The following is a 13,784-nucleotide window of genomic DNA, read 5'->3' on the forward strand; positions in this document are numbered from 1 at the left end:
CGAAACTCTTCTTCCATCTGTTTTACACTGCTGCTGTTAAGCATACGACTTCTGGTACTGACCAAAACGAACACTCACAAAGGTAATTTTACACATAAAAAAAGAAACTCCGTGGCCTGTAGTCCGCAAGCGAATTATACCGACCGAGCGACCGCCGCTTGTCGGCGAAGTTAGTGCGAACTTTAAAGGATAGAGGGTGTCGTGTGGTCAGCGCAACGGATTCCCACAGCCGTTAATCTCGGTTTTCTAGACCGGAGCTGCTAATTCCTTGAAATAGCACCTTAATTACCCTCACGAGGCTGAGTGAACCCCTCTTACACATTCAGAAAGCTTAAATTAACTATGCCAATGTTCTAAAATGTTATCAGCTGCAATTACTACGCAACAGCATTGTGTTCCCACAGCAAGGCCAAGTTTGAAACTTGAATTCGGCACTTTCTGTCTCAAAATACGGACCACTTTGAACATTAGAGCCTAGACGTACATCGGTAGACAACCTGACACAACCGTCACTGGTTTGCTCCTCCGCTTTCCTACGTTTCTTTCCACGAATACGCAATGGCGCTTCTAGTTGCAGTAAATTTATTTTCAGTTTTCAATTACATTCTACTTACAATTGACCTAATCCTTCCAGCCGCACTAAGGCCCTGGGGTTGACTCAGCCTCTAACAGAAATGAGTACCACGAATCTTCCTGGGGGTAAAGCGCGGCCGGTGCGTAAGGCTGACATCTTACCGCCATCTGTAAGCCGACTGTGTAGAAAATGTGGGAGCCTCGACGTCTCATTACCCTATGGGCCTTCACGGCCTGTTACAGGAACAGCTTTGCCTTTGTAAATTACCTTCTACTACTTTCCAAGCCACAAGTGTCGCTACTTGTTTGGAAGACGATAGATCTCAACCAGCGGAACGCACCATTTGCATTTGTAGATTAAGAATGGCCGTGCTGACTACAATTTCCTTATCAATGAACTCCAGGAAGCCACGTTCTTCTTGAGAGGGTAACGATAGCGGCTAGTCGAGAAATATCTTGCCTTCTTTGGAAATCGAACGTTCATTTCCGTAATTGTAATTGTACTCTATCATGAGCCAGTTAAATCCAGTACGCATTTTCCACACTATTTCTTTAAGGTTCATTTTGGCCGCGCCATACCTCAAGCGGTTAGTTAGTTAGTTAGTTAGTTAGTTAGTTATTGGAGAGGGTGAGTTTCCCCATGCATTTAGACCAGTACTGGTCCATTGTGCTTCCCTCTATGATATTCTACCAGTCTCTATACCCTACCAATATTGGTGCGTACCATCAGTCCCGCCGAGTCAGCGAGTTCGGCCTCCACTGGCTTGGTGGTGTCTATAATGCTTCCCCCATCTATCTGAGGCCTTAGGGACTACTGTTTGGCGGGAAACGTCCTTGAATTTGGCTCAGTGACCTCCTTTGGAGATATGAGGTTATTTTAAGTGCCGTAAAGCTAAGACACGGGACCCACGGCTTAAAGTCCCTCCCGGAGGCCTTGTTCCCTGAATCTTTCCGCCCTTAAAAATTCGACGACCTCCGCCGGGTTTGAACCCGCGTACCACGAGTCATGAGGTGGGAACGTTACCTCTAGACTACGGAGGCCGCTAGCTCAAGCGGTTAGTCGCTGGCTTCCCACCGCGGAGGCCAAGACTCAATCCCGGGTCTGGTCAAGTGGGATTTGTGGTGGACAAAGTTGCGCTGGGGCAGGTTTTCTCCGAGTACTTCGGTTTCCCCTGCCAATCTTCATTCCACCAATTGCTCCACAATCACTCTCACCTATCATCTGGGGCTGGTACAACAGGCCAGAAGTGGCCGCAGTGCAAGGGACTCAGTCCCACCCCACTACCAATTAAAAAATAATAATGTCCATTTTTAGCCTACTTCCCTTATTTTGAAAAGAAAAATAAAAGAATGCTTATGATATTATCTTGCTGTCTGTATATGTGTCCCCCTCCAATTTTTCCTTTCTCTGTACGATCCGTGTCATATAAAAGAGTCTGATGAGATTACCACTCCCAGTCGTGAGAGAGTAAAATATAGTCATGAGCCCCGTGGAACTGGGAACCAAGAATGACTGTGCTAGCAAGGACCAGCAGCAATTTACCCGACCGAGAGATCCTCGCTGTGTACCTCTGTATTCCTCCAAAGACAACGTTTTCGTTTTCTATGCGATCCGTTTCGTATAAGAGGAAAGTATGTAATTAGTTCTGCGCAGAACGTCTTGTTACCCATCTACCCTTAGGTCAAGTGGTGGCATTCCTTCAGAGAAAGATGTACACTGGAAAATTCTGATACTTAACGTCACGGCTCTGCCTGAATCGTGTATGCTATATGAATTACACGCCGGTCACGGTAGCCGAGCGGTCTAAGGCATGCACTGTCTTCACTCGCTCGGAAGCCGGGATCGTGGGTTCGAAAAACACTCAGGGCATGGATGTTTGTGTGCGTTTTTCTGTGTTTCTCTACAGGTAGAGGCCTTGCCCCCCTCGTTGGTGTCTCCACCTTATCGTGGTGAGGGGGTTTGAGTATGCCAAGGACCCTGAGAGCTATACCAGCGGTAGCGTAGTTACTGGCAGGGCCTCCCTTGCTGGACAGGTCAAAGGGTAGGCATCAGACGAAGAGAGAAACCAAAAACCAAAAACTGATGCCGGAAGCAGCGTCATCAGCAGCGACTTGAAGCACAGAACAAATGATGCTCGAGATGGTTCAAGTTCGTATAGCAACAGGCGTGACCAGAGTGGTTTGAACGGCTGTTGTACTGCGATGTGGAAAGCAAATGGAAAAACTACCACATTATCACTTTTCCTGGATAGTCTCTTTCCAAAAACAGAAGATCACATTAAGTGGAGGAACTGTTTTGGAAGAGACTGTGGACCTGTCATCTGACAGTTACTGATCAATCAATCAGAGGCCTTGCGACGAGCTGATCACCCGCCCAAGGAGTCCTACCGCATGTGTAAGATCTAGTAAACCGAAGTGAAACGGAGGGTTTCATGGAGGTAGGCCTAGGCCCAAATTGGGGCTGTAGCGCCAGAGAAAAAAAAATATATGAATTACACAGCAAGTATAACAATCATGGCAAATTCAAGAATTACAAATTGACACCTTAGTCTGTATCATCGGGTAAAAACCGAAATCGATCAGCAAATACAGGAAATTTACTTACATAAATTAAGATATGAGAAATGACTTGTACTCACCAACATGTGACAGAAGAAGCAAATCCGAGAAGTGAATTAGTTCCACTTACCTATGAAAGAGGAAGAAAACATAAATTGTCACACATGAATCAACAAAACAATCATTATCATTAAATGAGTCAACGTGTTAGGGTCGAAATAACGGGAGACGTTATAAAGGTTTACTGAAAACTGTTGCAGTTAAGAGAACACAATTTCTGTGACTGCTTCTACGCAAGCCGGAAGCTTCAACAGTTTACATTCCTTACAATTACACTACAAATTTAAATATCAGTAATGCCCAGATCGAGGCCAGTTTCAGAGCAACAATTACAAGTTGAAGTCCATGTTTAAAGTTTCTCATTTTGAGGCATTTTTAATGCGGCAGGCAATACAGAAGTCACCGACACTGCTCCAGTGATTGTGACCCTGTTCGCAAACTGGTGCAAGATTTACATAGAGTGACTTATCAACAGAAAGGTGCGTCAACTCATCTTGTTGCTGACAATGGCTTCTTCCTTCGTGAGACAGTTCCCCAAATTTCATATGCAGGTATACTTTATGACGGGGGCACGTGGTAGCGTAGTTGGTTGAGGCACTATGCTACTAGCCGGAAGGTCGCGGGTTCGAGTTCCGATGAGGTCGATCTTTTAGTTGACTTAATCCTTCCAGCCGCACTATGGCACTGGGGTCGACTCAGCCTCTAACAGAAATGAGTACCAGAAATCTTCCGGAGGGTAAAGGACGGCCGGCGCGTAAGGCTGACAACCTTACCGCCATCTGTGAGCCGATTGTCTATAAAATGTGAGAGCCTCAATGTCTCACAGCCCTATGGGCCTCCATGGCCTGGTATATGGATAGTTTTACCTTTACTTTATGGCTCAAATTAATCAACACAGTAATAAAATGTGTTTGCGTGCAGTTGTCCTCCTCTCGGTATTGGGGGATGGATACACTAAACGATAGCAAAAATACATCTTAACTAAGTACTACGCCATGAAGGTGTATGGGGACGTGCACGTATGAATCCATGTATTCTTCACCTCAGCACTAGTTGCAGGTGAGTGGTCAATGTCACGCCCCGACCGCTGCAGCTCCGAGAAAAGAGCCCCCGCTACCCTCTGGATAGAAAGCTGCGTGGGCCCCAGAACCAGTCTGGACGACGTGAAGAGAAATTTCTTGACCCTATGGGGACTCGAACTCAGACGCCTCAGTCGTCCAGCCCGAAGCCAATCGCTATACAGACTGAGCTATCCTGGCTCCTGCAAAAATACGTATATCTTGCGAAGAAGAATGATGAGTTAGCGAATTGCTGGATCATCACGTGACCGGGGATATCACCAAGCACAAATCCAGTAACTGGACAGCCCGGTCGGTATAGCGACTAGGTTACCGGCTGGACGACCGAGGAACAGGCAACAGTTTTCTCTTCTTCACGCGGTTCCTGATCATTCTGGGGTGCACGCGGCCTCCTCCCCAATGAAGAGCAGGGCCTATTTCCTTGGGGACAAAATGGCCGGCACGTGAAACTAACTGCTCTCCTCTATCTAGTGTCGTTGCTAGTCATGGGTGGCGCTACACCACCACAGCGCCATATCTCGTGGGGCCCACAAACAAGAATGACTGTGATGTCAAAGACCAGTAGCAATTTACCCGACCCAGAAGACATGACTCTTCCCATTCCATTCTTTCTGTCTGCAGCCGGTAGGTCAACAGACTTGCAGACACTACTACCGCGCCTGCAGGCTGAGAAACTGGTGAGGCCATAAGAACAAAACAATCATGTAAGTGGAGAGCACCCTTATAACAATGATAATTTATATTATTTACTCCAAGTCATACTCGCGTCACGGCGTCTCCGCAACACTTCACTTAAAGCCAGCTTTTTCCCCCGGGAACTGACAGGCCCGTTTTTCAACCTGTCAGTGGGCCTTCGGACATTCTATCGAACAGTGAAGATTTGAGTATCTTACCTCGTCAGTTCCTCCAAGGGTTTCCATCGTGAGCAGAGTAATAAGTCAACAGCCATTTGGGCAGCTGCAAAAGGGCAATGCTTCTTAAAGTTGAAATGGCTGTTATGCAGTGAAGTATATAAATGGGCGCCGCGAGTGAGAGAACAGACAGAGTGGTTTCTGAAGATGGAACACCAAAGTGATGAATGAAATTAAACAACTGTTTGAAACAAAACCTAATGCAGGGGTTCGTAAACTACGGCCCAAAACCCGGATCCAGCCCATGACAGCATTTCATCCGTCTGCAAATTCGCCTACAAAATTATTTTTAATTTACATAGAACATTTTTAATGCTTTCTTCAAGCAATGTAGTGATGCAATTTTCCACAGAAAAGCACGTTGACTTCAGATTATTTTTTTGCAAAAAACAAGTAAAGTTATCCCTCTAACAAGCTGTGAAGGCCCAAAGGGTTGTGAGACGTCGAGGCTCCCACATATTCCAGATAATCGACTCACATATGTCGGTGAGGTCAGCTTATGCGCCGGCCGCCTTTTCCCCTCAGGAAGATTCCTGGTACTCATTTCTGCTAGAGGCTGAGTCGACCGTAGGGCCATAGTGCGGCCGGAAGGATAAGATCAACTGAAAAATCCAAAGACCTCATCGGAAATCGAACATGTGGCCTTCTGGCCGGTAGCATAGTGCCTCAACCAATTACGCATTTTAGCCACAAACAAAATTCGACACCCGAAGGTATGACGCTCATGACATGACGTGCATTTGGGGTTTTATGAAGCAATACTGAACGCAAATTATAGATGACCTATATCTCAATACAGATAAAAGTAAAGCGAATCCCAACAAGAGTTATGTGGCGGATTAACTTCGTTTGGTTGTGATACTCAACCTTTCGTTCGTAGGGCCACCCGCTCCCCCCAAACTCCCCTTTATCCTCTTCGCGCAATAAATCGCGGGAGCCGCTCATCGTGTTATAATACTAAACTTTATACCTACTTAGTTTTAGACTAAACGAATTTATTATTGCGGGAGGTTTCCCTGCCGCCAGCAGAAGCAGCAGCGCAGAGCTTCAGAGCAAAAGTGCAACACTGTACAGCAGCTAAACCTAAACCTATGGCCGCGCCATAGCTCAAGCGGTTAGTCACTGGCTTTCCACCGCGGCGGCCCGGGTTCGGTCAAGTGGGATTTGTGGTGGACAAAGTGTCAGGTTTTCTCATAGTACTTCGGTTTCCCCTGCCAATCTTCATTCCACCAATTGCTCCACAATCACCCTCACCTATCATCTGGGGCTGGTACAATAGGCCAGAAGTGGCCGCAGTACAAGGGACTTAGTTCCACCCCACTAGCAATAAAAAAATCTAAATCATGGGTTAAGAGCAAATCATGCGTGCCCTAGTAGCAATAATTACTTTGAGTCTCATATAAGCTGGACCTAATCACCATATATATATATATATATATATATATCACTATGCTCAACTGTTTAATATATCACATATTACAAAATTATGCTTAATTAATTTACTGATATGTGACACAACGAATAGCTGCAGTGCACGCGATTTCAACGGCGCCAGAGAATCTAGTAACTAGGCTGTGAATCACTGAGAGTATTGTGAAAATTACACAGTACTGAAGCCAACTGAATCGGACATATTGAAGACATTCAACCAGCATTAAAACTAATTAACATGTCGAAATATTCATAGCAAAGTAGCAGTATAATTCAATCATAATACAAAGCAACAAAATCAGAGAAACGAAAATATCCTAACAAATTCTTATTAAAATTCCCTATAAAATTTGTCGTTTTGTTCAATTAATTAAGCGTTATGCCATGAAGACGTATTGTAGAGTAGAGGCATAGCTCCATCATATTTGACCTCGTCACAAAATCAAGTGGTTATCTTGACGCCCTAGCCGCTTTGCTGCCAGGGGAATCCCCTTGTACCCATTATACAGTAGGCTGGCTGGGCTCCTGAGCCGGTCTGGAACTTATAGAGAAGAGAAATATCTTACTCCTTAGAATTTATTTGAAATTATATACGCATGGGGGGGGGGGAATTCATGCGAACATTGGTCGGGGCTCTGGGACGCGAAGCTGGCCACTCAGCTTCACCTAGTGCCGAGGTTAAGACGTCTTCATGGTATGGTGTTTAATTCAGCTCACGAATAACTCTACTTTTTTACATATTTGTCTTAAAAGCACAATTGTTTTTTATTTTTCTCATGGGGTGTGAGACTGATTGCACTTGTTACTGCCGCCAGTGTTTAGCCTATGGTACCAGCCCAAGACGACAGTGGTGAATCAGAATTGGTAGGGGAAACCGAAGTACTCGGAGAAAACCTGCCCCAGTGCTACTTTGTCCACCACAAAACCTACATGACCTGATCCGGGCTCGAACAAGTGCAGCCGAGGTGGGAAGCGGGCGACTAACCGCTTGAGCTACGGGACGGTCGCGCACAGTAGGCCTATCACCGGCTTCAACATTTTGCCCGCACTGTATGTACGTATGTGCTTCGTATGACCTCTGATTAAACAGCTATTACTTCCCCTAACTGCATTAATCGACCTGCCTTTTTAACGTGGACGCAGTATGTTTTCTGTGAGGTATGAACTAATATTTTTCAACGTGTTTAAAGTTCTCTGTATCATCCCTGACGAAAAGCCGGCACATTTGTAACTTTATGGAACATCTCATTACATTATACACCGGAAACGAGAGGGGAGAAATGTTAAGCGTGAAGAGGTGAGCTCACCGGCCTCTGAGAACAGATCAGCACTGTCGTTTAAAATCTTCTAAAATGGACTGAGAAATGTGGTGTGGTGTATAGCGTCTTGTTTTCTGACCTGTGGACAGCATATATAATAAACTCAGCAGGGCACTTAATATTTGATGACTCTTTTAAAAATCCAATTAAAAGTTATGTAATTTCCAAGCGTTTTACTGTGGAATTTAAAACAAAACAGAAAAGAAAAACACAATTATCTCCCGAGTTCACTGTTACAAGCTTCCATTGCCTTAGTACACTGCAATAAAAAACAAAACAAAACAACTGAATATTTCCGCAAGCACAGAAAAGTACTTTTCTTTGCAACAGAGAATAAACATCCAATTGACACCCTTGCTGGTCATTAACTCAAACACTCACAAGATATCTGTTCCATGTGTCTGGAACGCGGTCCACTCATCCTCGCAAGGGATAATTGAGGAGTTATTTCAAGGAAATAGAGGCTATGGTCTAGAAAACCGAGATTAACGGCCGTGGGGATCCCTTACGCTGACCACGGGACACCCTCTACCGCTTGAGTTGGCACTAACTTCGCCGACAAGCGATGAGTGTAGAGCAGTCGGTGGAATGGGAATTGGCGGGAGAAACAGAAAATCTCGGAGAAAACCTGCCCCAGTTCCACTTTGTCCACCACAAATCCCACATGACCTGACTCGGGCTCGAATCCGGGCCGCGGCGATAGGAAGCCGGCGATTAGCAGCGTGAGTTATGGCACGGTCGAGAAACACTTGTAAGTGCTAACTTGTTTTGTGGTTCTAAATAGAGCTGGGATGCTTCGAAATACTAAAAATACTCCCGACTATAAAATTTCGTTAGAATCCGTTCACCGGCTCCCAGGTTGTTACGTTAGGACAGACAGACACACAGATGTTGCGAAGGTGACGGGCGCAGATTTGTAACATTTCGTTCCGAAGGCGCCAGGGAACGTGGTAATGGCATTTCAATGAACCGTCTGGGTAACACCAATAACTGCATTTACATGGTTTGAATTGGGTTCAAAACCAGAAGTGGGTGAACAGTCAATACTCCTCAAATCTTACATAATATTCCTATCAGTTCAATCTATCCGCCATGTCGCTCTCATGACAGGGCATCAACACAGTACTACAGTCAATAAGTTCGTGGAATGGCCGCAAAGCGTCGTACGGGAAAATACTGCCAATATGTTTCAGCAATGTTTTCGGCAGCTACACCAAAGTTGGCTGAGGGTGTTTGAGAACAGGGTGTTGAGAATATTTGGGTCAAAGAGAGATGAAGTGACAGGAGGTTGGAGAAAACTGCATAATGACGAGCTTCATAACTTGTACTCTTCTCCAAGTATAATTAGAATGATCAAGTCAAGGAGGATGAGGTGGGCAGGTCATGTAGCACGAATGGGGGAGACGAGGAATGCGTATAGGATATTGGTGGGAAAGCCAGAAGGAAAGAGACCACAGGGAAGACCAAGGCGTAGGTGGNGATCTGGCTCAGGATAGGGACCAGTGGAGGGCTCTTGTGAACACGGTGATGAACCTTCGGGTTCCATAAAATGCTGGGAAATTCTTGAGTAGCTGCAGAATTGGCGGCTCCTCAAGAAGGGCTCAGCTCCATGTGTAAGTAAGTAATATCAACGTTGGCAGACTTGCATAGCGGCCAACGGCAACTATTTTGAGGGCCGATGTGGATCTGTGTAAGTGTATGTGAATACCTTGTAATATGATGCGATAAAACCACAGTCCACGAACTTAATGACTCTACCACGTGTATGCCATCTGCCAGGAAAATATGTAAAGTGCTGATGGTATATGAATATTTTATGTTACTTGCATAACATGATCTGAATCATATTAAAACAAGCCTCAACTTGCCCTTCTACAAGTGGGATTAGCTTAGAAACTAAAATCGTGGGTAGATTATGGCTATGCGGGAACATATTTAACATGGTTTTCCTCAGTTACTTCACTTTTTGTCTCTTCCTTCCTTAACTTATTATCCTTACTCCATGTTTTCAAAGCTGTGAAGATTCACATTGTAGTGTTGTGGGTTACGTTATCGTGTAGTCTATTAGGTGGACACAAGGTGTTTTGGAAGCACATACTGCTTACATCTTCAGGATAAAAACGACGACGGAAACAGTACGTTGCTTAGAAACGTTTCTATGGCCTAACCACCTGCCAGACTACATAGTATTATAACCCAGGTGATCAAAATAATAAATTCAAATTATTTCCGTGTGATGGAAATTATTACAAACTTATTACACGAAAGACTTACGTGGTGTGAATTAACAAAAACAAATGGGTACTGTATTTAATACAATGTTTGCGTACTTTGGTCCGCTGCTTCTCTGTGTAAGACCACAACGGAGCAACTGCACGCTTCTCTTTTAAATTATGAGCGTTATTACCACAGCGGCCTCACCGCTCTGCACTTTGTATCCAGCTTTTAGCTCTCCAGCTCGGCCTGCCTGTGACCGCAAAAATACAAACACACACACAAAGGACAGTCAGCGAAACTTTGGTGAGTGTGTGTGTTGTTAGCCTGAAGGGGATGAGGTCGAGATTAAAACCAGGTGGGCAATCCTTCATAGTAAATGCGTGACGTACAGCTGCATGAAGGGAGTCAAAGGATCAACCTACAACATCTCTACTATCCCAACATCACATGGCGAAGTGTCGACATGTTTGGTTTTAAGGCGCGGAACGAGGATTTCATGCTATGTCAGCAATGGTTTTATCTGCCCACATGCAGGAGTCTTATGAAGTAACGCTGAGTCATGCTCATTCACAATAATGCCTTAAATTATTTCTATTCAACACCCACAGCGGCGTAGTAAACCATTCGCAAAGGCGCCCCATGTTACGGGTTTCCGGTCAGAAACGAATGTTCCTAAAGGTCACGTGGAGGTATAAAAAATAACTCCCCCCAAGTAAAAACCAACAATTTCTAAAAATTGGCCTGCATTTTGGATTTGAGGTTCTCACAGCGATGATTATGAAGAGCACTACCGGAGAAACTCGACCGACTTTTCGGAGGACTACACTGCCCCCATCTTTAAGCCGAAATGTAAGCCACGCATGGGACCAGTACAAAGCAGACAACGATCAGCAACTTGCTAAGCATATTCTTCGACAATGACAATGGAGGTGACGTTCCTCTGAAACGTCGGTTGACTTTCATCGCAATAAACGGCGTTATATCCCAGAAACAGAACTTTTCAAGCCTGAATCTTAATTTTACTTATAAGAACTGGTTTACTTCTATTTTTACTTAAGTACCTTAATCTTTAAGGAGCACGTAGTTGCACTGTTGGTTGAGGAACTATGCTACAAGCCGGATGGTCGCGGGTTCGATTTCTCAATTGACTTAAAACTTCCAGCTGCGCTGTGTGCCTTGGGTCATCTCAGCCTCTAACAGGAATGACCACCAGGAATCTTCCTGGGGGTAAAAGTACGGATGGTACGTAAGGCTGACCTCACCGCCGTCTGTGAGCCGACTGTCTAGAAACTGTGGGAGCCTCGATGTCTCACAGCCCTATGGGCCTCCATGATCTGTTACAGGAATGGCTTTACCTTTATCTTTTGTGCTTATTGATTAAAGCTGATGTTTTCACATCCTCTATCGTTCTATTAAAATATTCTTCCGTGACCTATGTTTTTTAGTTTTTCTTTATTATTCTTGAACTAAACTTGGTGAAAATGGATTGCGGTGGAACGAATTACTTTCGCTGCCATGTATTGTATGGAAAAATCACAAAGCCCTCGAATCCAGGAACCAATTAAGAGAGCTAGGATGTCGCCCCCTGTAATCCAGGTTTGTCTTCCTCACTACACAAGTAGAGATGATTAGCTCTGAACTTTTGCACCAGTTGGGTTAGAGGAGATAAAACTTCTGGAGGTGCTACTGTGACGTGAATAAAATGCGATGTTTCCCAGCCAGCGTTAGAACCAGAGAGAAAGGAGACGCGAAAAGGGCCCAAAACTACACCCAAACCCATGATTTGCATACACGAGTAGGCCAAAGAGAAGGAGACTGTTCTACTGTTTGTCTGAGCCGAACTTAGGCCTCTCTGTTAATAATCAAGTGACATTCTATAAATAATTTAAGAAAACAATCAATTACTAAGCATATTTAAAATAACAAGAGTGACTGCTTTCGATGTAGCGATTTTGTAGAACTAACTATGAACACTCTCAACAGCCATATTAAAAAAAAAAGGAGAAAGCTATCCCTGTAACAGGCCGTGAAGATCCATAGGGTTGTGGGACATCGAGGTTCCCACATTATCTAGACAATCGGTTCACAGATGGCGGTAAAGTTGTCAGCCTCACGCGCCGGCCGCCCTTCACTCCCTAGGAAAATTATTTAAATAATGCCTGGTACTCATTTCTGTTAGAGGCTGAGTCGACCCCAGGGCCATAGTGCGGCTGGAAGGATTAGGTCAATTGAAAAAAAAATCCAATGACCTCATCGGAACTTGAACCTACAACTTCCACCTTGTAGCATACTGCCTCAACCAACTGCGAACCATATTTCTAACAACACAAATTTTCCTTCGGAGTACTGCGTCGTTCCAGAACATATTTAAATAGAACACAGACCTTTCTGAGAACCTGACCGTGGCTCAGCTAGCCAGAAAATCTTAAGCCTTTTGTGAGATCAGAAGACTCATTACCATGTTCACAAGATTCTTCCACTGGGCCCTATCCTCAGCGAAAAGGTAATCCCGTTCACAAGTTCCACCCTGATTTCTATTAGGTTCAATTTGACATTACACTCCCATCTTCATTTAGCTCTACCAAGCTGTCTCTTCCCTTCATATTTTCCGGCTAAAACAGTGTGAGGATTTCTCGTCTATCGGCGTGTTATGTACATATTCTCTTTAATCTTATCAATCGGATATTTTGTGTAAGAACACAAATTATAAATCTCACCACGCCATTTTTCACCCTCCTGTTACTTCTATTAATTACGTAATTAAGCACTATACCATGAATATATACGGGGGAGTGGACGTATAGCTCCACCATTCTTTGCCTCTGTACTAGATGGAGTTGAGGGGTCAGCTTCGCGCCTCTGCCACTTTACCCAGGGGACATAACCCCCGATATGCATTGAATATGAGGCTGTGTAGCCACAGAGCAGGCCTGGACGATATGCAGAAAGCCTCTTACCCCTACCGAGAATTGAACCCCGATTCCTCGGATGTCCCGCTCATAGCCCAGAAGCTATACCGACTGAGCGATCCCTGGTCCTACTTTCTCTCTCTTACGTCCAAATAATCTCAGTACCCAATTCAGCGCATTAAAACTCCATGTTTACGTCATGGACACGATATCGCATCAATTCTGGTCTTGATAACATCGGGACAGTACAATGATGAAACCCACAATGGACACAGCGACACAATCATATCAGTAAATATGGAAACTAGGAAATCCCTACAATCAAGATGAAACGAATAACAACAGTAGTTAACAGTGCGCATGAACAGAACTTGTGTATTAAAAGACCCCATATATTAATCATTAATCCGCAATCTTCAACGCGTTTTCGCGTCAGCAGGGCATGCAATTACCTTATAAAATTAAAAAAGCCATAATTTTTTTACAGTGCAACTTCAGCGCTCGGGTTTAATTTTCTTTTTGACAAACTGCATTTCTGACCAGAGACAAATATGACAAACCATAATTTCAAACGAAACAAGTTTACTGTGATATCAAACGTCTGTATTAGTTCATGGCACTAAAGATAACAGAGCATTCAACTGCTCTTAAAATAGCCGATATTTAAGCACAGAGTGTCCATAAAGTCTTTTAACTTTTCTTTATTGCTAGTGGGGTGGGACTAAG

At 44.4% G+C, this 13,784-nt stretch overlaps 1 protein-coding gene across 1 annotated transcript in view; it reads right to left on the reverse strand.

Annotated features, from left to right (window-relative positions):
- LOC111861750 (E3 ubiquitin-protein ligase MIB1) overlaps positions 1–13,784 on the reverse strand; it is a 748,009-nt gene that overhangs the window by 648,920 nt on the left and 85,305 nt on the right. The gene's annotated exons all lie outside the window — the stretch shown is intronic.

The sequence above is a fragment of the Cryptotermes secundus genome, unplaced genomic scaffold (genome assembly GCF_002891405.2).
Source record: "Cryptotermes secundus unplaced genomic scaffold, Csec_1.0 scaffold345, whole genome shotgun sequence".
Taxonomy (NCBI): domain Eukaryota; kingdom Metazoa; phylum Arthropoda; class Insecta; order Blattodea; family Kalotermitidae; genus Cryptotermes; species Cryptotermes secundus.